We start from the raw sequence: 26,831 nt of genomic DNA on the forward strand, positions 1-26,831 counted from the left end.
CACAAGGATATGCAGAGAAGGAGGGAAATTACTAGCTAGTGTGGAAACAAATGCTAGAAATTTGACAGTGGAACAAATTCAAATATAAATACTCCTGAAAAACTCAGAAGTTTACAGTTTCCACTTTATTTTATTTTCCCTTTTCAGCAAAGGTGCCCTTGTATGAAATAATGATAGCAGCAAAGTCTTTCTCCCTTACAGAGAATACTCCTGTAAAGCTTCATCGTGCAAGGCAGCACATTTTTACCGTATTTTCTCTGCCTTTAATTTTATGTCTGAAATCCAACGTGCTTTCTCAACAAAAATTTGGCTGCACAGCTACACCCTTCCTCCTGTTAATTCTAAAACATAGAAAGCAAAAGGAAAAGACTGAATGGAAAGGATAGGATCACCTGAGGGAGACAGGAATTCTGAAAGCATGCAGTAGATAACATCTGGCAGCTTGAAAACCAGTTTTACTGGTGTCAGAATTATGAATGTTAAAAAAAATAGGAGTTTTTGAAGTGAGGACTCAAAAACAAGCAGCGTGTCTGTTCAGCATTCTAAGAACTGTAGTCTTCACAATTTAATTTTATTTTTTCCCTTATTATTTAATAAAAAGATTCATTTTCTTAATGGGAGACCTGTTTCTCTTCTGTTATAAAAGGACTCCCACAAATTTCTTCTTGTTGACCAAAACTGATCAATTAAAAACCCGCTTCCTCCCCTCCCCCCACCCCAGAGCAATTTAATGAAATTTAATTTTAGAGGACACCGCTGCCCTGAAGGATTGGGGAGTTGGTATCTAAGGCACAGTCCTACATTTACAGTGACCAAGAAAAGCAGAAGTAGAAAACTCCTTGATCAGGTAAGAGGCCAAATAAGACAGTGTGGACTCGTCTTTTGCTTCTCTGCAGATTACCTTTCACTCTGTCCTCTATTATCTCAGTACCTCTTCCTTCCACACTTTTTCACCATTCTCCCTGTGGATTCCCTGAACATTTTTGTACTGCCTCTGCCTCACCTCCCATTTTTGTTTCACTCCGTGTTGCATTTCTGTGCAACCTTTGTGCAGAGCTCCAGTCATGAATGTTTTCGTTTGCTGCTGGCACCGTAAATATCGTAGAGGCATGGCAGAGAAGAGCAAAACAAGTTGTCCTGGGCAGCAAGAACTTTCCTGATGGATCACTTACTTAATTTGCATCATTGACAGAGTAGCAAAGGTAGGTTATTGGGCTAATTTTTTCACTTTGCAATCTTGGGGACTTCTGTGGCCCTCACCACTATTGTGTCTGCAACCTAATTCTGATCTCATTACAAACACTTATTTCCTGCAGAATAAATCCATTTGTGTTGGTTTTTTCTTTTTTTTAATTACAATTTATTTTATCTTGCATAAAGGCCAATGAAGGAGATTCTACTGCAATGATCAAATCCTTTGAAACAAGTGCTTTGATTCCATTTTTATAGTGCTAGCATGATGCCCTGAGACTACTCATTTTTATCTTGCATCCTTTGACTCTGACCTTTATTTTGAGTTTAAACTGCCAAGAGTGTAAGATTCCTCCCTATATTATTTAGGCATGTCTGTTCTAGAGGAAGTGACTATTTGGGCTTGTGTTTAGGAAGTGAAAAATGAGCTGTTTGTGCCCTTGTGCAGTACCAGGGAGGTTAGTCTTTTGGGAGGTTGGGGTGGGATGGAGAAAAGTTTCTCTGTAAATTATGTCATTTTTAGAAGGACAAGTAATTATTCTCTTTTTTAAGCACACAAAAAAACCCCAGTCATTGTTTTAATCGAGAAGCACCACACAGATAAACATTGTGACAACAAAATAATGTTTTATGCACACAGTTTGTATTTGGTTCAGATACACTTAGAGTTACTTCATATCTACAAGGAAAAAATATTAAATATTCTGACTGATGTACTTTTGCAATCAATTTGAACTTGTACACTCAGGATGGAGATGGGGGTAGGATTTGGTTATGTAAAGTGCAGATGCATTTAAACAGTAATATAGGAATATGTGTAAAACAAACTGATCTTTTCCCTATGACATATACCCACACAGATCAATCACCTGCTGTGTATTATACCCCTACCTGTGTCACCTGATCTGCAATGTTCCTCCCCACCAAAGCTTAATTTTTCTTCCAGCTTAGTGTAAAAAACTCCCAAGTAGTATTAGCATAGGACACAGACTTATCCTCAACTGAATACTGTTTAAAAAAAACATAGTAATGCAGATGTCCAACATACTGTAGCAGTTGATGCTTTGCATTTCTAAGAAGGTTAGAATCTTTATGAATGGTTTCATTGTTAAGAGTACACTAAACCACTCAATCAGAGGCTTGGAGGCCTTGCACTTGTCTAGCTGGTTGAACACATACTACTGAATACACAATAACTTCTGGGTAACTGCACTTGCAATTATTTCACATTGGATTCTGTTATTTCAGTTCACTTAACAAAACTCAGCAAGCAGTCCTGTAGCACCTGAGCTTTTATTACCTAACAAATAAAATTGTTAGTCTTTAAGGTGCTGCGGGACTGGTTGCTTTATTTTGCGAAGATACAGACTAACATGGCTATCCCTCAGACTATTTAACAAAACTCGTGTATCTCAAGTGCTTTGAGATCCTTTGATAAAAGGCAAATAAGTGTAAACATAGAGTCTGTGTCTATACTACAGGGTTTTGTCAACAAAACTGGCATTTTGTTTACAAAACCTGGGGAGTATCCAGAGTCCCAAGACATTGTGTCAACAGTAAATCTTATGTTGACAGTCATGTCCTGCTCCCCAGGAGACGTAAGGTCGCTGTAGAGAGAAAGCCAGTCTGGACATTTCAGGGGGGCCCTCGGTCAACAGACGGCTTCCGGGACACCGGGCAGCCCTATCTGCTGTTTGTCTAGTTAGCTGTTTTGCCAATAGAGCAGCTGGGCAGTCTGGCCACTCTGACAGCAGATCGCTCTTGCGATCTGCTTGGCAGTTTGGCCATAATCTGTTGACAGACATTTTGTCAGAAGACAAATCGCTGTGATGTAAACATAGTCTAAGCAAATGAGACAACACTTGGCCAAAACCAGAAGTGACCCATTCTACTAGTGGTTTAGTTTAAAAATGAAAGCCTCCCTTTTAAAAATTGTGCATTTCATTGTAACAATCTTGACAAATGGCTGCAAGCTTCAATTAAGATAACTTTTAGTATAAAGCTTATTTCGGGAAGTTACAACATCAAAACTTCACAAGTGATAAAGGATCCTCTTTGTAGAAAAGTAAACTAATGCCTAAGAGCCAATGATATAAATATGCATCATTGGCACAGAGTAGAATGAATTTGGCAGTCATTTCTCTCTTAACTATGCTTTTTATGACTCAAAACATTTCTCTGGGCTATCGGATGCTAAATTAAATTCATTACAGTCTTTACTGGGGGATTTTAAATACATTCCATCTAGCAGGATCCAAAGTCTGGAGGAACACACAGGGATTTTCTACAGGTTTTGCTTGTTCCAGTGTTGAGTAGACCAGAATGTGCCTGATGGCTCTTTCCCCCTTGTCTTTGTTGTCAAAATACGTTATTTCCAGGCTACAACTAGGCATTGCCAGCCCAGTGCACAGAACCTGGAGTCATCTAATGAAATTATAATTACAGTCACTAGGATGCTCCAATGCATATTTTTTTATTTTGATGCCCTATCCTATTAACCACTTCCGTGGACACTGTCATGTCAAGTACATTTACCTTGTCCATTCCAGTTAATTTGCCCTAATGATTAATATTATGGGAATCTGCTCCTAATCAGTCTCTCATTTGGCAGCAGCAGGGTTAAATCCTAAACTTTATTTTTCTGTGATTAAATTAATGGCACAAAAGCAGGTTCTCAACAGCTGCTTGTAAACTGACATTTAAATGGCAATTGTCAGTAGAATATAAGCATATGGTTAGCTGAATTATGAGTCAAATGCAGATAGACATGCACGTGGTTCAAGAGTGTAATGTAACACTGATGCTGCACTCCATACTGAGATGCAGACCCTCCCACAGCCCTTGAGATTTAAATGACTTTTTGTAAAACCAGCTATACCAGAGCCTAGAGAAGGAAAAATATTCAGTAAAATCTGTGTTTTACAAATGGTAAATTTATGGCCATGGGCCTTCCATTTTATAGATAATACTTAAAGTTTGCCATTTACTCTGATGAAAAAACAAGGTCTTTGCCACTTTTGTTCCCACTCGTACTAATCTTTTGGTAGCAGATTCACTTCTCAAATTAATGCTAACTGGTTGTAACATCTTTCACAGCTACCCCTTGTAAAAAATATCACCACATTTTTAAACCACATACATAGCAGTAACTCAATATAAAGCCAACGTCCATTTATTTTTTTTAATTGATTTAATATGGGCTTGAAAATCTACTTGTTTTCCACAGCAAATACAGGAATGTAAGCCATCAATTTTGCAGCGTTTTAAGGTTTCATTAAGGAAAACAAAATACTGCTTTCTAGCCCGTAGGATTGCCAAGATCAGGGGTCAGCAACCCCCAAACACAGGTGCCAAGAGTGGCATGTGAGCCAATTTTCATTGGCACGTGAGATAGGAGCTCAACTCTGTCCCTCCTCCCCCATGCAGCTGGGAGCTTGCTCAGAGCCATGCTGCCTGTGGATAAACAAAAGACCAGCTAATGCCACCAACCACCACCTGAACAGTAAAGCTCTGTATCTTCATTTATTAAAGAAGCTGTTGTAAGTAGGACTATTAGTGATTTTTAAAAAGTATCACCAGCACTCAGACCGTATGTATAGGTGAAAAGGTCACATTTCAGCTCTCTACCTTGAAACGGTTACTGACCCCTGGCCAAGATGATCAAGGTTTGGTGAGTTAATGTACTACTATCTCCCAGAATCTGCAGTCAGTTCCTGCATTGTTGTCTGCTACCCATGACTTTGGAAACAACCAACACAGTTAAAATAATTAAACTAGTCATTTTCACTGCAGTTCTATGGGGAGAGGCAAAATTAACAAGAATGTCACTGCTTAGGAAAGCCATGAGCATCAGAATAAGTGGACAGTGCAGCTATGTACGGGAAAGACAACACCTCTTCCCAAAGTAGGCTTAACAAAGGGTAGAACAGCACAGCAGGACGTGAAGGAAGAGATAATGTTATATTGAGGGAGATCTGTTTCCCATGTGGGATCCAGGAGACTAGGAGTTTATCACACACACACCTATTACGTGCAGCAAACTTGGCTGACCAACTATGCCACTCTCTCTTTGGAACCTGATATAAGCAAACCCACCACACTCCACTGAGCAGATAAGAGTTCCCTTTCCCTAGTCTTGCTTTATGGAAAGAAGCATCATCCGGGTGTCCTAAACAATGTTCCTTCATTCACTGGTTCACCACGTGGCATTGTTCCTCTCCCACTTAACTAAAAATTGTGTTTGTGGAAATAAGGAGGGGGTGACTCAGATGCAAGATGATGGAGGATTCCTGTTTAAATCTAGACCCATTAAAACTCTACTGTCATGCAAGGTATAGTGTGTATGGTGATAACATTTTTTTTTTTTTTATGTAAAATGTAATTACCTAGCTCTCTGGTGCCCTGCACGCTAGTTCTGCATATTCTCACTCATTCTTCAAGAAAAATGAAGCAATCTTTTGGCCTTAGCGATGGACTAAATGTCTCAAATCAGTGCACCGTGTTCATGGTTGGTGAATACTACTCTTCCTCTTTGTTACACAGTGGCATTTCTGCCGCTTTGCGAGACAACATGGAGAACAATGAGCAACCAAAGAGCATAGGAGCTGCCAGATTCTACCTGAGGAAAAAGAAGGATCCTCTACTCTTATTACAGTAATGAGCCACAATGTTTGGGACCATTACCAAAGAACATTGCCATACCATGCAATGACAGAAGTTGGAATAAGTCAGAGACAGCCTGTGCACATGTACAACTGGAGGAGACAGGAAGAAGACCGAGAAAAAAGACAGACTTACACATGAGGCAAGAACATCAGGGTTGTGACAAACTGGTAAACAGGGCTTCATTGGACATCAAGAGTAACCATTACATGGCTGAGAGTCACAGCCTAGTCGGAGAATCAAATTCCTCTTAATTTGCATTCTGTAGTCATCTCTGTCACTAAGCTTCTGTGTACTGTGAAACAAACACCTGTTAGTTCCCACAAATCATAAGTCAACTGTAACCTGCACAATAGAAAAGATGGATACTCTGGCCCTCTCTGCTAATGGTAATTAACTTGATATTTCCCCAACAATCAATTGCCCAATCCTGAACTACTTAGCACAAAAAGCATCATAGAATTTTGTTGAATGAGGACTGTCGAATTACACTCCAGGAACAACATAAAGTACCTAGTGAGACCAAGGCATGAAGGGCATACAAATCATTTCTCCCATGCTCTCCTCCACAAGTAAGCACCCTTTGCTGAAGGACAAGCACCATAATATATAATAATAAGCAGATACTGATGTCTGTTGAAGAATATAAAAGCGTGTAAGTCCAAGAGCTAATATATGGACCTCTGCCTTGTCTGCATCAATATTTAGTTTGGGGACAATATGTTTTGACGTTCACTGAAAGAAGTAAATACATGCATTGCACATACATAGAGCCCTGTGTAGCTATAAAAATTTGTATCTGTGAACATAAAAGGGGCTATCTGCAGATTTGCAGGCTCTAGTGACAGTGAGTGAGGCCAGCAGGGCCCTAGCCAGGAATCAGGTAGTGATATGCATCTCCTGCCCCATAGTCTTTTACCTATACCAGTGTGACCAGGGATAGCTGCTGGTGAGCCTGTTGCCTGCCCTAGTGGGCAGGGCTGGAGGTAACACATCCGCACTGCTCAGACTGAGTGCTGGTTCCTGCAAGTGGCAGCTGGATATGAATCAGAGAGGTGGCCGTGTTAGTCTGTAGTTTCAAGAACAACAAAAAGTCTTGTGGCACCTTATAGACTAACATTTTGGAGCATAAGCTTTCATGGGCAAAGACCTGCTTCATCAGATGCATGATTGGGGGGGCGGGCTTCAGAGGGTATTTACAGAAGGGGGTCCCAGTAAAGGGGGAGGGCCAGAGCTGACAAGGTCTATTCAGCAATATGGAAATGGCCCAGTATCAACAGTACTTATCAAAAGAGGAAAACACAAGTCAGATTAGACGGGGATGTGAGCCATTGTCAGCGTCTAATGGGGAGCTATCAACACCCAGAGCAGAGAAACTGTCTTTGTAAGCTGCAAGCCACTCCCAGTCTCTGTTTAATCCATGGTTAATGGAGTCAAGTTTGCAAATGAATTGCAGCTCAGAGATTTCTCTCTCCATTTGATTTCTGAAATTTTTTTGTTTCAAAACCGTCACCCTTAAAGCTGCCACTGAGTGTCCAGGGAGATTGAAATGTTCACCCACAGGCTTCTGTATATTACCATTCCTGATTGGCTACAGTTCCTGGCCTGATTGCTGGCTGTAGTCCTACTGGTCTTTCTGATTGTTGCTAAAGCCCTGCAAATGCACAAATATCTACTTTTATCTGTGACTATCCGCATCCATGATTCACATTTTGTATCCGCACAGGGCTCTGTACACAGTGTGACTGAGCTCATCAAATTGTTAGGCAAAAGTCTCTTCCAGACCCCAGTTTCAGAAGCACTCCTTTCCCATAAACCAGCAGCAGCAACAAAATAACCTGAATGTTCTAGAAGGGGAGGAAACTAGTAGAATCCACATCTGGGCCCTGGCTGGGAAAGCAAGGGTGTAGGGGGTGGGATGATGGTGCTAATGATTTGTCTATCAAATGCACTCCATTCACACCAGCCAGCTCTGCAAACTCACCCTGGGAGCTGGCAGTCAGGTTAGGCTTGCTGCTAAATGTGCATCCTCTCCAGTAAACAAAAGACTCCATGATTAAGAGCCTCTGCATTTCTGCAGCCCAGTTATTTGCTGCCATGAGTGAGTTTCTACATAAGATTCCAGCTGGAATAGAACACAGAAGTCTGTTGATCACACACCAGGGTGAAGAGAATCCATCTCCCTCTCTTAGCTGCACTGGCTTTGCAGGGCTGATCAGAATAAAAAGGTAACAAAAGCTTATTTTGCCACTAGTGCAGGCAGACCGGTCTGAATATACACAAAGTGCAGCCCTGCTGAACAAGAAGCTGTCCTGTTACACACAGCAGTTCAGCACAGAACTGAAGTCTGTTACTTTCATTTGTAGTCGGATTTGCTAACATTTTATCAGGTGACATGGTTAATTTTTGGATGGGCAATTATTATTGCTGATAGGACCAGGCACAGGTGAGCCAGCCTCCCGTGAGCTCCTGAGAAGCATTACCTCCCTTAGCCATCACTGGGAGTTCATTAACCTAGCCCTAGTGTCCTATATGACTGTCTTGAGCTAATCACAAGATCTCTCTCATGTACATAGCAATATAACATAGCTATTTGCATGGGGCTTTGCCATTTTACCATTTGCTATTCAAGCAAAATAAATATCACTGCAGTGAAGGGATCACAGTCTTTGTCAGGAAGTGCAGTAATTATATTGTGGTAGAACCACAGCAGCAGCTGAAACAGTGTTATGGACCCACTGTACTAGGTACCGAGAAGCGTTTCAGGTAGAGTTTTTGCTCCAAGGTGTTTACTTTTGAATATTACTGTTAAATAGGGTGTGTGTGCACATGCATTGTGCATGCTTCTGAGAGACATCAAGTACGTGTACACACACACACAGAGCTGTGCGCCTTGCTGTAAAACTGATAGACTGTAAAACATTTTAGGAATTTCCTAGGATTGAATGCACCTGTGATGTCCACCTTATAGCTCAGTGGTTTGAACTTGTCCTTATAAACCCACAGTTGCGAGTTCAATCCTTGAGGAGGCCATTTGGAGGCTGGGGCAAATGGATAATATATGTATACCCACCCACACACACACCCACACCCCCCCCCCCCACCTCTGTCAGGGAGAGCGCTTGGTCCTGCCGAGAGGGCAGGGGACTGTACTCAATGACCTCTTGAGGTCCCTTCCAGCTCTATGAGATATGTATGTATGTATATCTCCATAAGCTTTGAAGCTTCAGCAGTTCACGTACTCAATGTTACATGTGACCTGAAGACTTCTGGCACAGTCAGGTGTACAGAAAACAAGATGTGCTGTGTTTTTCAAAGCTGTCACATGCCCATATACTCTGTCACTGCACACAGGAAATGGAAGACTCAACTGCAAAAGTTTTAATAACTAAATCCCCCAGTTAGACTGTTCTACAACAACTTGCCTTGTTCTCTATCAGAGTAGTGATTAGTGTCTTAAGTGAATCACAGATGTTAATGGAACTAGTGCAGTCTGCTTGTAAATTACACATTTAGTGCTTCTGGCAGTTCCTTACTCCAAAGCTTCATAATGTCTAATGCAGAATTACAGGCAAATTTGGATTTATGTTTACCTCTTTAAAAAAAGGACTCAGTGATTTGGGTGGCAGTGCTGGTAAGAAAGAATGGTATTAATGAGCACCAGGCCTATGTACCCGATTCTCCACATCGCACTGCCAATGCACCTCTCATTCAGACCACAAAAGGATTGGAAAGCTTAAATTCTTAGCCTCACACACAGGAGAGTCCAACTTCTCTTCTTGTTTGCTCCCCACTGCTCCTTTGCAGCAAGATGGTAACAAGGGCTTTGCCACATTAAACCAATAACAGAGTACAGGTGACTTCATCTCCCTCCCTCATTGAAAGAGCTGATTGTTCTGTTGCTTTCCTGTCTGCTCTATTGCATGGCGTGTTTTCCCCTTACTAGTAGGAAAGGGCTGCTGCAAAATTCCATCAGTTTGTCATGTAAGCACTGCATAGCACTTTTTTATAGAATCCCTTGGATACTATACATTGCAATTTCTTCTACCTGTAGCTTATACAAGACAGACACACAGTAGTATAGTTACTCAACACGAGCGTGCTCTCCCCACCAACAAATGGTGGTCAGTTTGTAAATGAACATCATGCATGGTGTGCTGTTAAGTGCCATTCCTATCTTACCACGTTTTTCATTCTTATATTTTAGAAATAACTATGAGAAATTTTTGTTGGCACTTAATTCCCATCTAGCCTTTATAAATATCTTCATAAACCTCTCCTGTATAATTCCAGATTTTAAAAAAAGAAAACTACTCTTCACTTTTTCCTGTGAAGTTACAGATGAAATTTTACATGTCTATTTAGTTACAAATGCTTCTATTTTGAAGTCAAATTCCATTCCACTGACTGCAAACTTATTCATGATGCTCATTACTGGACCATATTTATTTTAATCACATCCCTATTAATATTTTCCCACATCAAGGCTGTGCCAATACTTGGTGGACCAGATCATAACTACAGGCTTGTAAAGGGTGGGGGGAGATTTTCATCCTTCAAGTTTTGTTTTTACTATTGTAATGGGATCCCTGCATTGCAAATAGGGTATAGCTGTGCCCCTTTAACTCTCCAGCCTGGGCTGTCTCTCACAATGCTTTGATAGTGAGAAGTAGCAAACCCTTCCAGATGCTGTTATCACTCAATACAATAGCAAGTGGAGAGACACACCCCACTAGATTGCATGAATGACTCTTGAGCCAGTCAGGGATGACACAGAGAAAAGCACCAACTCATCTCCCAGATCCCTACTCTTGCATCCTGAAATATACCACCTTTGCCTGATCAGTGTGAGCTCATTACCCAATCTTCCCATCCTGCAATGCAGAGAGGACACATACTGACCTTTACAATCTGAGCTTTTTCAAGAACGTCTACCAAAATAGACCATTTTAAGTAAAACATAAAACAGGTTTAGTAACTACAGAAAGATAGATTTTTAGTGATTGTAAGTAGTAAGCATAAAAGGTCAGAGACAGTTACCAAAAAAAAAAAAAAAAGGAAGTTCACAGGCTAAACTCTATTCCATCAGGCAGTATTTGGATCAGGCAGTTTCTCACCTCCCTGGATGTTGGAGGTAGGTTACAATTCACTTCCCTGTTAAGCCTGCAACCAGTCTTCTCAGTTCAAGTCTTTGCATTCCCAGCATTCTTATTGCTTCCAGTTTAGGTGGAGTAAGAGAAAGTCAAAAGGTACAACGACCTTCCAAAACAACAAGAAGTCCTGTGGCACCTTACAGACTAACTGATATTTGGGAGTATAAAGCTTTCATGGGCAAAGACCTGCTTCATCAGCTGCATGCATGACAGCTTATGCTCCAAAATATCTGTTAGTCTATAAGGCACCACAGGACTACTTGTTGTTTTGGAAGATACAGACTAACTCAGCTACCCCTCTGATACTGATGACCTTCCAGTGAAAGTTAAGAGGAGGAAAGGGTTGGGGGCTATATGTAGAAGCCACAGAAGTCTCTACCCTCCCATTTTTGCTCCTTTAAATAGTACCTCCTTTAAAGGCTTTCCCAATCCATTCTATCAGATCACTATGTCCCTTTCCAATGGCAACTCCATGCTTATCTGATCCAAACCTGCTGTAGCAAGTCTCACTATACTTTAAAAGAGCTATACACACTTTTACCTACAAGCCGAAAAATGACCCAGATGCCACTTAACATACAATGAGATCATGTTTAGGTATAGGATAAGCTTCATTATCTGACATCCCTGGGTGGATGATACCATGTGCCAGATATTCAAGCTGGGGCCAGCATCCAGCCCTGCTCTGCCCTGACCCCAGGTTGGTCAGCCAGCCCCTTGGTGGCTGTGGTAGCCGGCCCCAGCCTCTCAGCCAGCTCTGGCCAGTCAGCTGGCCCCACAGCATACCAAATGTGCTGGCTATCAGGTGGTGGATAACCAAGCTTTTATTGTAGTAATGACGTGTAATACTGACCTGAATCTCATTTGAACCAGGAATTTATAGTCTTCTAGGTTCACCATACTTCTTAGCCTAGAGATGATAAACTATAAATCTCATCAAGTGTCCATTCCCAATCAGAATTTTAAAAATGCAGATAATATATATAAAATTCCAATTCAATATTTTTTAAACAAAAAAAATACAGATTGACCCTCTCTAGTCCTACATCCTTGGGATTTGACTGATGCTGAACCAGAGAATTTGCCAAATCACAAGAACTTAATATTGCCTAGCAGCATTACCAACACTTCCACTGCTTACTGGGCTCTTAGAAGACATTTACGGCTGTATTAGAGCTAAACAACAGCACAGGACGTGGAGAGTCAGCACCAGTGGCTGTAAACAAATTTTTGGGACCAGGGGAAACATTGCCACATCCACAATACATGGACACCCATCTAAGTAAAATCATGCCAGACCACAGATGTTGCCAGACCAGAGAGGTTCAACCTGTACTGTTCTTCCATATTCAGCTAATAAGAAAAATGTTCTTAAAATTATAAATTACTTTTTTCACAGTGGTTTCATTTCAGAATTATTTAATTGTCAAATAATGTAGGCCTTCATAATGTACATATCAACAGAAGTATAAAAAGTCTTCATTAAAAATAGATTAAATACTGGAGAAAACAAACTTGGGAGAGGAAGTGGAAAAAGGAAATATCTAATCTTTTATTAAATTTGTGCCCCTGCAGAACAATTTCTCTGGAATGGCTACTTTGGATTTCCTTTTAAAACAAATGAAGGCTTGTTTTCTTTGTTACAGAACCACTAGGCAGGGGGAAGTGCATTTTCCACATAACCCTCATTTCAATTCATTGTTGCAACCAGCAAATACAACTTGGAATTTAGTTTTTGCAGAAAAGTAGAAAATTAGACATTGCAGCTTCAGACCCCAGGAGTTTCATCTAGCACAAGCTACTTGCAGAATTCATTGGACAGTTAATAGTTGAATATAAATCCTGGGAGATAAAATATTAGATCAGCAGCTATGAGAAATACTGACAAGCTCTGCCAGAAAGACAAGCCTGAGCTATATTTTATACAGAACCAATTGTCATTGTGGAAATCAACAAAGTTCTTCCAAGCTGGAGAGATATTATCAGGCTCCAAAGATGCCTTTTGCATTCAGAACCATCACATGAAGAATACCTACAGCTCTGTAGCTAACATGCTGAAAATGAAATTATTGGTACAAAGAGCAGTAAAAAAAGCCATGGCTGGCAGCTGATTTTCAAAGTGGTACTTATGTACAACAGACTGAGTGAGAAGAGAAACCAGAGCAAGGTCCATTTAAAATGGTGTGCAGCCATTTAAGTCTTGTATTGAAGTGCACAGATGTGGCAATTAGCAAACTAAGAGAGAAAAGAGCAGCGGGTGAATTAACAAGGAACCTTGTTAAGTTTAGGTCAGTTGCATGCTTTGACATTAGATACAAAGTGCAAAATGCAAAAAACTATATATATCTCAAGAAATAAAATCACACACAGTTCCTAAGAGATCTATTTGTTGCAACGTCTATGCGTGACATGCAGTACTATAAACAGTAAGTTGAGGGAGAAATGAACTCTCGTCTTTTTTTCTTTCATAAATTAATATCAGAAACACAAAAATCATGTCACTGATCCTGCTCCCGTTGTGTGATGTCCACAGTTAGAATGATATATTTGAAACAAGACAGAAGGATTAATAACCCCTTTGGAGAGAAAGGATCAGGGCTACTGTGGCTGCCTCTTGAGAGGCAATGAAGTCCAATCTGCCGTGGCTGTTAGACTCAGGCTGGAAAGACTCAACCTTCCCAGCACCTTGAGGCTTCTCAAGTCAGTGAGCTGTAGAAAAAAAATTTAAAAAGGTGCTCCATGCAGCTCAACCTTATTTCTCAAACACTGGAAGCCCAAATAGAAGCAATGATTCCATAGAGATAGGCACATTTGACTCATTTCTGTTGAATTCCTCTCTGTACAGTCTAAAAATGCTCCAAAATGGGTCAGGGAAAGAGTTCCTGTGAGTTCTTGCAGCTAGACAGCAACAATAACTTGCCAGAGGTGCAGCCACATTTGGAAAGAGTACTTGGCAAGAGAATATACAGGAGCAAGAATTCTACACTTATTACAAAAGGAGTTATAGCACTGCTAGGAATGTTAATGTTTAACTGGTTAACCAGTGAAGTCTTGGCCATGGCACACCTGAGACAAGGGCTGCTCCAGCCAGGCTGGAGTACCAACTACCTGCAGCAGTGCTACAGACAGGGATAATCCAGCTGGACCAGAAAAGCCCCCCCATCTCCCAGGCACCGGGCTGTCCAGCTGTCCCAGCCGTACTTGGTTAACCAGTAGAAACTATCAGTAAAAACCTACCGATTTTTTGGGATTTTGGGTTCCTCAATATACCCAAGTTCTCCTGAAAACATCAGCCTGAGGCTGAGCCAGCTTCGTTAGGACTTTGGCTTGAAAAGAGTGGACATTCTTCTACTAGGACATGGTTTCCCAAATTGGGTGGTTTGCCCCCTTAGGGGGAGCATGAGGCAGCTGGCCTGTGGCTCAGGTGGGCAGTCCCAGCAGTGCGAGGCTCAGGTATCTGGCCAGCTTGGGCTGCATCAGCCACCCATAAGGTGGGGCCTGTGCCATTAGCCTGGACGTTCCATAGTCAGCCTCCTGGGATTTCCCAACTTATGAAGAAAATGCAGCATCTTTCACATTAAATTCATTTGTTTTTGCTCTTTCTGATGTTATATTACATTTTTATTACATTTTTGGCCATGAAAAACTATTTTGTGCTTATTTTTAATTTTAAATAACATTTTTATATCAAGATTTTGTGTTTATTTTAAATTACAAGTTGAATATTTTGTTAAAAAGGGGTTGGACAATGGTAAAGAAGAGATGGGGGGTGAGGGTTTCTCAAAAATCAAAAGTGGAGCGCAATGCCAAAAAGTTTAGGAACCCCTGTACTAGGAAAATCACTGAGAGAAGAGGGGAAACAAAGCAACCAAAAAAGTGTAAAAAAAAAAAAAAATTTTTTTTGCAAAGCTAGATGTTTCAGATTTTTGCTCCAGGGCTAATTTTTAAGATCCAAAAGTTTATAACCTGCCTGGGAATTTTCAGGAGAGAGAGAGCTTGCTAGAATATATCATAATGATGCATAATCTGTTAGAGTGAGTGAAATTGTTCACATCTCAGGTGTCTCCTTATAAAAAGGAGGGTAGAATCTTCATTTCTGTGACCTCTAATGGAGTGTTAGTTAAAGTAATGAACCCAGAAAATTACAGGAGAATACAGACTTGATCAAATCCACCCTCAGACCTCCTTGAAAAGTGACTTTGTGCAGGAGAAAGAAGAAGAGATAAAATATTCAAAGTGGCTCAGTAAAAACTGACCACTGATCCAAATTTCTTCTTTTAGCACAGCAGTTAGCAAACTTGTTATGTTAAGTCCCACTTTTCGTCCCTGCAATTACAGGAACCCCTCCCCGCACACACAACCTGTCGAATGTAATCTGAACCCAATAAATTTCAGATATGTCCATAGGAGAAAAAAAATTCAGCAGATGAAAGAAAATAAGTATGCAGAATGTAAAAACATTAATTGATATGCGAATGTGACTACACAGACATAAAAACAGAACATATTTCAACATTTTTAATGAGATAGATGATCTTAAGATCCAACAGCCAATCATGCTGTTCCACCCTTATGAAATTTCATGCTCCCTCAGAGGGCTCGCTTCCCGGAGAGGGCACCCCTCCCCAACTATGCCCACCCCTGCTTTAGCAGATGGCAGAGAGCTCTTTAAACACACCTTGCTAGTTAGTGACATATATGCATGCCATAAATATATACATGGAATTAAATTTCCTGGGTAACCACTGCAAGTGCTGTGCTGAAGCATGGGATTTGAACATCTTTGAGCCATAGCTTTGATTTTCACTTCAACTATAGTTTTCCCTAATTAATGTTGCCACAGTATTCAATGGGTAACACTTTCAGAATAACTTCGGCACTCAAGTACCTAAATCATTTTTGAAAGTGGGACTTTGGTGGTTTTGAAGATTTAATCCCATAATCTTCACTGTGTATTGAACCAGGAATTGTGCAATAACACAACGTGGATGCACACAACAGCGGAGGCATTTACTGGCAATCAGCAACAGCGTCCACTTACACAGAGGCAGATTTCCGTTCATTATTTGCTGAGTTATTCCACAAAATCAGAGTAGGGCTTGCTGAGACACAAAGCTACCCTGGAATCAGAAAAAGACACCATTGTACCTGAAGACTGACTGCCCATCACCCGTAATGAGGTCCCCTGCCCGTCACACCTGCTGTGTTCCCATAAAGATATGTTAAGTCATGTGAAAACTAAGAGGAAAGTCATCTTCAAAGCAGTCAAGCTACCACACACACACAATTAAATAAGAACCACCTGGCTAATCACTTCCCAATTTCCAGCCTCCCTTTCCAGGGCAAGTTCACCAAGAGTACTGACACATCTGAGCTCCAACAGAACCCGTATATCAGACAGCTTGCAGAGGAGAAGCGAGCCCACAGAAAGCTCAGTAAGGACCTGCCAGACACCCACTACACATACAACAGATGCAGCAAGGACTGTCACTCTCATGTGGGCCTTCACAGTCACAGTCGATGCTGCAAATGATGATCCCAAATGGAACTACGAAGGGCGCAAGCCATAGTCTGCGTAGACTGAAGGATGCCCACTACTACTCTCAACATCCCGTGTCCCTCATCATCAAGGTTTCAGAGCAGGACTGGCCACAGAAATGACCCATTAGTGCTAATGAAGGTCTCTTTTTTTCAGCCATTCCTGAGGGCTTGTGCAGATAAGGATGGGATTTTCAAAAGCCCTGGGCACTACTCTAACTCTGCTGCCGTTGAGGGCAATGGGAGTTTGACCATAGACTCAGGCATGATCAAGAAGCCAATGCAATATGCATTTGTGAAACCAGTAACTAAATGTTATTATAGATGCACACACATTCCCTTCTAATAGAAGAGGACAGCAAGTGAACACCATTTGCTTTAAAGTCTTTTATTTTATAATACGTAGATTCAGCAATGAGATAACAAGATATTAGACCTCTTATAAATCTCTCAGCTAGCCAGCACGCAGCCATATCGACCGACAGACTATACCTCTCTTAAGTGAGCATTTTCTCTTGCCATCAAGCATCTCCTGCATCCCATCAGATTAGGATATAAAAGCAAGTCGAATCATCTGGACAATTTCCTTCATAATTTGTTGGAAACGGAGTCAATCAAACCCTTTTTACTTTTTTTCAGCTAAACCACTGAAGCAATTTAATTCCTTTCTATGCAAGTCTCACCAGGCTCAAACATTCGTTAGCCTTCTGATTCACTGTTATACCCTTGAGTAGAGACCAAAACTAACTACAGTATTCCAGGTGGAGCTGGACCAGGCAGTTTTCTCTATCTTTTGTAGCACCTTTCTGATGAATAGTAAGTGCAATGAGATGATAATGGAGACTTGAGAAAAAGTAATTAAACCAGAGCCCCTGCTATCTGCCACGTTTCTCCACTCATGCATACAGTGTAACTAATTCCAGTCTAAGAAAGACAGGAACCAGACAGTGATGTTCTGAACGAAATTGTATTAAAGAGCAAAAGAAGATCAAGAATGATTCTAATTATATGATAGTGCATCGGATCTAATTATTGCTAACATATTACAATTCGTAAGCGGAAAATCAGCAATGGGGATGTCAAACAGTTAACCAGCAAGCCTACAGCATATCAGTAGGCTTCCCAGTTAACCAACCCTTGCCAGTGAATGCCAGTGGCAGCCAGCTGCGCCGAGCTGGAACTGCCTCAGTGAGAGAGAGGCCGGTGGGCCAGGTGGTGGGACACCTCAGCCGCAGTGGGGATGGGCAGCAGGACTGAAGTTAAAAACAGTTAGGGTGCTATTGTTTAACCTGTTAAACATTTTAACATGCCTAGTAAGGAATCCAACGTCAGGCAGGATTGTTTTGAGGGAGGCGTGGTGAGCACGGTGAGGTCATGGCCTGCCATCTAAATGAAGTCACCAACCTTCTCAAGAGCCTCTTAGTTCCAAATCACTGCAAATGCTAATACTTTCCTAAACATACCTAATTTATGGATGCAACCCCACGCCTTCACATGGTGTACAAGAGACCCCAAAATAGGACAGGAGACCACTGCTACATTCTCTTCCCCAGTTCACCCTCAAAATAAAATAATCCTAGCCAGGCATAAAAATCCCAACCCTTTATACATGCTTTAATAGAATGACTTGTTGATATTTTGATTATGGATCTATGTTCTACAATATACATATCCAGCAATTTAAAATTAGACAGGGAATTAGACAAATACAGTAAACCCTCCATTAGATGGACTAATAGGGGGTGTCCATTATTCCCAAAAGTCCGTTAAATGCGAGGGTTTACTGCTGAATGGCTTTCCCAGCTCCAGCTCTCCCTTCCCCCTAAAAAACCCTCCAAAACCAAAATATAAAATAACAACCCCGCCCCCACTACTCACTAAACCCACCACTGGAGGAACCCCTGGACCCTGTCCTAGCTCAGATCCCGCCACGTGTCTGGGACCCTGCCACTGCATGTGGCTAGAGGTGCCCCACTATGCAGCTGCCTCTCCATGTGCGGCTCAAGGCACCTAGCCACATGCAGCTTGAGGCATCCATTGTGCACGGCTAAAGGCGCCTGGCCACGTGTGGCTGCCTTGTCACATGCGGCTGGAAGCACCTTGCCATGCACAGCTGGAGGCACCTTGCTGCGCATGGAGGCACCCGCCATGTGTTGCTGTAGGGGCCACTTTGTGGCCTGCGGGAGCCACCCCACCTGCCTCCCATCACGGTGCAGGCTGTGGAAGCAGTAAGTCTCCTCCCCCCGCTTGTTTTTGGCAATGGGGGGAAGATTTAGGATTTTACAGACCCCAGTGCACTTCCAAAACAACAATGGGGGGACATCCATTGTTCCCGAAGTCCACAAAGTCGAGAATTTCCTGTAAATTGAGCTGGATCGCCATATGATAAAGAGCATATAGACATCTTCAATGTGTGCAGCTCCAATTTTTATGTACAGAAGGAATGTGCCTCTAGTTACGATCCATCAAATTTTTACTGCTAGAAAGGCATTCTAGTTGAGAGATTGCAAGGAAAAGGGAACATCCTGCAACATGTGTGGTGGTTATATCCAGGAGGAAATTACACTTCCGCATATGGTAGCTCTGAAAGGAAAATATTAAAGTGATTAATCTTATGACAAGACTCTAGCTTCCTAGAGACCCTCTGACATCTTTACTTAATACTTCAGTAAAGGAGCTGCACTTTAAACAGAACAATTTTGGTTTTTTTTGTTTTTATTGTTAGCAACTATAGTCTGTATTGGAATAATGTGATGACAAACCCCATGGAATTATGACATTGTAAAACATGGACTGTTTTTTGTAATGGAAAAGTACGTATACAAGACAAGCTCCATAACAAGGAAGGACTATCAAACAAATATTACATCTGAGACACATCAGTGATATTTTCATCCTCTGGGCAGACAGCCTAAACTCCCTCATTGATTTGCACCACAAAGTTCAACCATCACCAACCATGAAACTCTAGAACATTCCCACACCAAAAAGTTTCCTGGACACCAAGATCAGATTCAGCAATCAAATCCGATAGACAACCCGTGCATGACCATATATGCCTTCATAATAACTGCAACAAACATGCCAACAAATCAGTACTCTATAACCAAACACTTAGATACCACGGAATGTGCTTGAAGAAAAAAGTCCAGAAGACAGAACACCAAAAAAACCACACTTAGAGCAGTCTTCACCAAACAAGGCCTCTCTACCAGAGAAGTGGGTCACATCATGGAATGGACCATCCAAAAACTCCAAGAGAACCTGCATCAATATGGGGAAAAAACCCAAAGCACAACTCCAAGCACATACCCCTAGTTTTCACCTATCACCCTCCACTGAAACAATTACAATCCATAGTCTGTGTGAGACTTTCAACCCCCCAAATTTGCTATCAGAGCAATCTCACCAAAGACCAGGATCCACCAACTCACAGCAGCACCAGATTCTACGTTAACATTTTTTGTTTTTGTCATAAACAACCTAGGGAAATATAACGTAGATAGAGCTGCTGTAAGGTGGGTGGAAAACAGAATGCTTTTCTGACCAGAGAGTAGTTATCGATAGTTCACAGGCATGCTGGAAGGGTATAATAAGTGGGGTCCTTCAGGGATCAGTTCTGGGTCTGGTATTGTTCGATATCTTCATCAATGATTTAGATAATGACATAGACCATGCAATTATCAAATTGCATGATTATCTGAAGAAAGGAGGGGTTGCTTTGGAGGATAGAATTAAAATTCAAAATGATCTGGACAAATGAGAAATTTTCTGAAGTAAATAGGATTATATTCTGTCAGGATGAATGCAAAGTATTCAGGAAGGAACATTTTGTTGCATGATACAAAATATGAAGGCTGCGTCTACACTTGCATTCCTCTTTCGAAAGAGACATGCAAATAAGGGAAATCAAAAATGCAAATGAGGTGTAGAGTTACGTATCTGGCACCTTATTTGCATATCTTTTGAACGTAAACCCCATCTTCAAAAGAACCCTTCTTCCCATAAAAAAGGGAAGAAGGGTTCTTTTGAAGATGGGGTTTACTTTCAAAACAGCCACGTCTATTTGGCTTTTCTTCTTTCCAATGAATATGCAAATGAGGTGCCAGGTATGTAAATCTGCACCTTATTTGCATTTTTGATTTCCCTCATTTGCATGCCGCTTTCAAAAGAGGAATGCAAGTGTAGACACAGCCAAAATGATTTCCTAGGAAGGAGTACCGTGGAAAGCGGTCTGGTGGCCATAGTGGACCACAAGCTAAATGTGAGTCAGAGTACTACAGTTGGAAAACAAAACACACAAAACCAAACCAGGGATGTTAACGATTAACTAATTAACTGGTAAGCCTCACCCTAAACAGATCAGGCTTACTGGTTACTGTTAATCGATAAGAGCTGGAGCCCACCAGCAGCAGGGGGTTGCTCTAGCGCTGCAGGGCTGCTGGAGGTACTGTACTGAATGTACTGATTTGGTCACTATTGCAACAGAAATAATGCAAATATATGTGGGAGACGAAATTGTAATTTACATGATTACCTGCTCTTTTGTTCAAGGCTTTCTCTCTCTTTTCTAATGAATGTGTAGCTATGTACATAGAATTTCACTCCTGGTCCCTTTTCCAGAGTGCTTTCCTATATTTGCTTTTCATTTTTCCCCTCCCCTAATTGTGGGTTGCTCCATTCTTAACTTTGTACTGGTTTTTTGCTCACTTACATTGGAAAGAACTGCCATTGTTACTATTTTCAAAATTAAAAAGGCAGCTCTTCCTGCGGAAAAGAAAATACTGGAGTCCTCTTCCTGCCAGTTTACTCTCACCAATAAAAAATGGAAGTCCTGTGTCACCTTGCAGACTAAAAGATTTGTTAGTCTGTACGATGCCACAGGACTTCTCTCTCACTGTTTTTGCGGATACAGGCTAACACTGCTCCCCCTTGAATACGTCTCACCAAAAAGGAATATAATAAAAAGCATGCTCTACAGGCCAGTTCTTCATGTGAGCCTTCCCATGTCTCCATATGCCTTGTTAGAGTTTTCACCTTTTCCCTCATACATGGTTCCCCAAGAAAGGTCTTCAAATAGGGAGATGTTTTCTTTCCAGCAGTTTTAACACAAGGAACTTCCACTTCAAGGAGGGAGAATCAGGGGCAGGGGCCCACCCAGTAATCACCGAGGGACAGTACTCCCCCCAGCCTCATGGCTGCATTAGGGAGAGAGCTGCAGTCCCAAAGCACAGGGAGCCCTCTCTCTCCAGGGACCAAGTGGGGGAGAGGGACAGCAAGCTGCCCACATAGGTGGGTAGGAAGGACAGTGAGGTACTCGTGGGTCTGGGAGTAAAGAGGGGAAGACTGACCTTCTTTGCCCTACTAAAAGGGGTAGAGTCTGGAGCTCTGTCTGGGCTCCTGGCTACAGGGGTCTGACCTGAGGCTCACCCCTACTAGGTGTCCAGAGAAACCCCCTCTTGCTAAGGACTCCAGACCTAGTGCAGGATATCCCAGGACCTACTTTCATGCCTGGATTATAAGGCCTAAAGCCTATAGCCTTTGCAGCCAGATTGAAAGAGCAGCAGCCGCCATTAGCTGAGAAGCAGGAAGTCACATCCTCATTCCATCTAAATTACATTAAACTAATGCAATATCAGGTTGTTAAAAAGGAGACTCTGTCCTAATGGTGTCCAGCATCACCAGATTAAAAAAAAAAAAAAAACAGATTGTACGACAGTTAAAAGAAAATTTAGCTTGAAAGTGTTCTGTCTGACAAGGAACTGCTTGTCAATAGTTGGGGTTGTAAAATCCTCATTTCTTTATTGTATCATCATTATGGTCTCCACTTCCCTGTTGTTTGTCTGTATGATCTGTGTCTGGTTCTTTAAATTGTTTCTGTCTGCTGTGTAAGTAGTTTTGCTCCACGTAAATCAATCACCGTGGTAGGGTAGAATTTACATTACAATAGGATAGGATTGGTTAGTAAATAGTTGGTTAAAGTACAGCTACACAGGACTCAAGTAGTTTCACTCTAAAAACTGGGGTCCAAAATGAAGTTTTCCGGGGAACCAATTCCCGGACACCGCCTTAAAGATCAGAGCTGCCAGACATCAACAGTCTGCCAATGACACGAACTGATCTAGAGTGCTCCAGGTGGACCTGATTCTGACTGGCCAACAGGAAAAGTTTATCTGTCGTGTGGGGAGTGGTGCACATAGTATGTGTAGCATATGCATTCTGTTTATTATTAAAGAGGCTAAGTACGATATTACTGTGTAAGACTCTCACTAGTAAAAGACCCCATAAATCCTCATTAGATTCAGCTCGGATTCCACAGGGAAGGAGCGTTTACCTGGAGTCCACAGAGGGGTAAAATTAGGCGCCTTTTGCATGGAGCCCTTTAAACCAGGAAAATGTAGGAGCGCCTAAGAGGGTAATTACTTGAGCCCTAGGGGCTGAGTAAAGGTGATTGTCTTTTAGTGTGTGAGTGTAACCAAGTATTTTGTGCAGGTAACACTGTGGCCAAAGAAGGAAAGTGATTCCCTTTTCTAAGTATTACAAATCTCACATTAAGAGGGCAACTGGACAAATTTCTTCCAATTTCCAACAAATGTCCACAGGGTTTGGGTTTTTTCAGAATATCTTAGAAGTTCCGTGACTGTATATGGAAAGCTTATAATCCCACCCCCCCCGGTCTTAACATTTATTTGAGTTAACTTTATGTGACAGAAAACTTGTAAGTGAAACAAACAAGCCAGGCATCCAACTAAAGTAAAACTCTTATGCAATGGGCAGTAATAAAACAAATCAAAGGAACTATTTTCTAAAATGCTGACTAGCATAATATAAAAGTCTGCTTTTTGGTTTTTAATCTCAAATTAATTTAGAACATTTATACCAGAGCCAGATTTTGTATGCTAGTAAACAAAGATTTACTTAAATAATGGCTGACCAACAAGACCCAACAAGTTTCTGATCACATCTCTTGATAGCATGAAATCTAGCTTCACCCTTTGCTAACATCTGTATTTCTAGGATACACTGTATTATTCTGAACGTGGTAAATCCCATTACTGCACACCATGGGAGGTTCTTACCGAAGGACTTTCTCTTTTAAACCCAGAAAAAATACAAAGGCATCACAACATATTACTGAAAGTCACAGTTAATGTTACATTTTTTATATTTGATCAAAATACCAGTAGTTCTGTGCTCAAACTCCTATTTGTTATAAAACACACACTACTATAGGAAAGAAGAAATTTCATGAATGACTAATATATCAATTCAAAAGCAATCTCTTAGCTACAGGACGCCTCCTGAGTTGCTAGTCTGAACAAAATAGGGCATCAACAGAATGACCTACCATGAAACTAAATTAAAATGGAGTAAGATGAGCTCCAACAGGCAAATGTTATGTACAAAGTTAAGACTTTAGGCATGATGGAGAAACCTTGTTACAGATCAGTTCAATACAAAATCATCCCACCAATAAAACAAGGTGTATTTCATTTTTGTTTTTAGAGCAGAATAAATCATTTTTGTTATACTAAATATACATGTAGAATTTGGGTTTAAACAAAAACTCAGTTTTCAAACCATAATTGGATGTGTTTTAAAAAGATATGGTCTAGTAACTATTGAGGGGGCAGGGGGCTATGGCCTCTTTTAGACAGGAGGTCAGAGTAGATTGGGGCAGGCAAACTGTGGCCCATGGGCTGGATTCAGCCTAGCAGCCAATCTCCCACTGGCAATCAAAGTTGGGGGCTTGCCTGGCTCCATGTGTGCCGTGAGGCTCCCAGAACCAGCAGTATGCCCCCTGCTACATGGGGCAACAAGAAGGCTCCATGAGCTATCCTGCCCCTAGCATCACCCACACAGCTCCCATTGGCTGAGAACTGCAGCCAAAGGGAGCTGCAGGGTTGGGGCCTGCAGATAGGGGAGCAGCAGACAGAGCTTGAAGGGAGACATGCTGCTGCGTCTGGGAGCTTCCTGAGGAGGTAAGTGCAGCCCAAAGCCTGCACCCCAGAGGCCCCTCCTACACCCCTCAGTCCCTGTTCAGAACCCCTCCTGCATCCCACATGCCTTAATGCACAACCAGACCCCTCACACTCTCCCCACCCCAGAGAACTCTCCTATTCTCCAAACACTGGGGTTCCAGCCCTGGCCCCCCTCATGTACCCCAAACTCCTCATCCCTAGCCCCCGCCTCCCACACCTCCAGCCAGAGCCTGCACCTGTCCCCTCTCACACCCCAACCCAAATTTCCTGGGCCATCCATACAATTTCCATACTCTGATATGGCCCTCAAACCACAAAAGTCTGCTCATCCCTGGACTAGATGATCACAATGCTCCCTTTTGGTCTTGGAATCTCTGGGAGAGCCATGCGTTAAAAAAAAAAAAAAAAAAAAAAAAAAAAGCAGGGTTTCCCCCCTCCCCTCTCCAAAAAGAGAAAATATAGAGTTCCTTTAAAAAGAATTTCATTTCAATTCATTTCCTACTGAACACATCCATTTCAGGTCTTAAGTGGCAACACAGGAAACACAGTGTGCTCAAAAGATGCTGGAGGGCCAGAAGTTGAGTGGACATTGCCTGCATTGCTGCTCTGGAGCAAGTTTAGTTACCCTGATATGCTTGTGGAACAAAAAGGTTTCAAGTTCAAAATTATGATATTAGGGGAAAAGTTTAGTTCACCATGTGCAAGATGGAGACAGGGAACAGGATCCCAAAGGGTACCAGAGGAGCAGTCATTAATGCAAAATGATAGAGTTGTGTAATCAGCTCGACAGGAGAACCAGGTGCAAAAGTGGAAGAGTAAGAATGAACAGCAGTGTTTAAAGTAGCATTTTGCTTCAAGAATGAATGAATGAATTCTTCTGTATTTTACTAAGACGGGTTGACAACCAAAACAACAAGAAGATCCAATTTTTTTCTAATTTGGTTTAAAAAACAAACACCAATAATTCAAGACCCATAATGCACGTGACTGAGATGATCGTTAATAAATAACATCAAAACCATACTTTTTGTAACCCCTATTTTAAGAACAGCAAACACAATGATTTGTAATGCAATACATGTTTACTGCAGGCCATTTACAAAGTTTTTACATATTCTATTTCCTCACACTTTACATATGTGTGTTTGTACCACTATCTTCCTGACTTTCACTCCTGAAGCCACTTTAATTATGCCAATTGTACTTCAGGTTTAATTTCAATTTTCTTTCTTAAAATGCATGTTGCCCTTCACAGCAGGAATGCCACAAGCTTCCTTTTCCTTTTCAAAATCAAGCGTTTGTTAGCAACACGATCAAAACATGGATACAGTATCATAGCCCACAATGCACTGCGCATATTAAAGGAGGTTGGAGGAGTTATCCAACATTTTGAGATCACACATCATTTGCTATTTAGACAGGAGTTCACTGTTGGGCTTTGAGACATTCACCATTTATCGAAAATAATCAGGAGGTTTTTTTTAAGACTTCGCAATCATAATGTTGGGAGCCACAAAGAAGTCCTTAAAAGAGCTGCATGCGACTCTGGAGCTGCAGGTTGCAGACCCCTGTACTAGGAGAAAGTCCTTAGCAAAGCTGGGCCAGTCAGATTCAGTGGATTGGAGGGGGCTTAAGCAGACAGCTGGAGGTAGGAAGACTGGATACATGAAAGCAATCCTAGACTGTGAAGAAAGTTCTGGGGCAGACAACTAGTTGATTCTAGCTGGAGAAGAATGGTCTGACTGTCACCTCCAGTTACTATTGTTGAACAGAGAAAAGGCAATTGAAGTAGTAGTGAAGGTAAGTGAAGTTGATCAAATATCATCAGGGCAAGGTCATATTGAAGATGCATTCTTGCAAGTGTATGTTCTGAAGGTGGCAATAGGCAGGTATACAAGTATAACGAACAAGTTAATCTGGGATATGAGAGCAGTTTTAATTTTGCTACCAAGAGCAGAAATTTTAAACTAAATAAATTTATCAATTTAAAAGCCCAAATAACAACAGCACAAGACACCTGGGACCAAAAGGGCACTTCACCCATAAGAACTGAAGGATTTTGCAGAGTGTATTTACAGGGGAATTTTCTTAATTGACTGGTAGTGAAATATGTAAATTGTGCACTCTTCTATTGCTTGAGTTAGTGATTTATAATGACAGTTTACATTTAGTACCACACAGAAATAAGAAATAAATCAAATGATAACCTGCCAGGGGTCTCAACATAGAGAGCACTGTACACAAGAGTAAATTTCAGTTTGCTGAACTGGCACTAAAATATAGCAATCTTGCAAGATTATGAATT

The 26,831-nt window shown here is 41.5% G+C and overlaps 1 protein-coding gene across 1 annotated transcript in view; it reads right to left on the reverse strand.

The window, feature by feature from the left end:
- GPR39 (G protein-coupled receptor 39) overlaps nt 1-26,831 on the reverse strand; it is a 127,625-nt gene that overhangs the window by 1,437 nt on the left and 99,357 nt on the right. The gene's annotated exons all lie outside the window — the stretch shown is intronic.

The sequence above is a fragment of the Carettochelys insculpta genome, chromosome 8 (assembly GCF_033958435.1).
Source record: "Carettochelys insculpta isolate YL-2023 chromosome 8, ASM3395843v1, whole genome shotgun sequence".
NCBI lineage: Eukaryota > Metazoa > Chordata > Testudines > Carettochelyidae > Carettochelys > Carettochelys insculpta.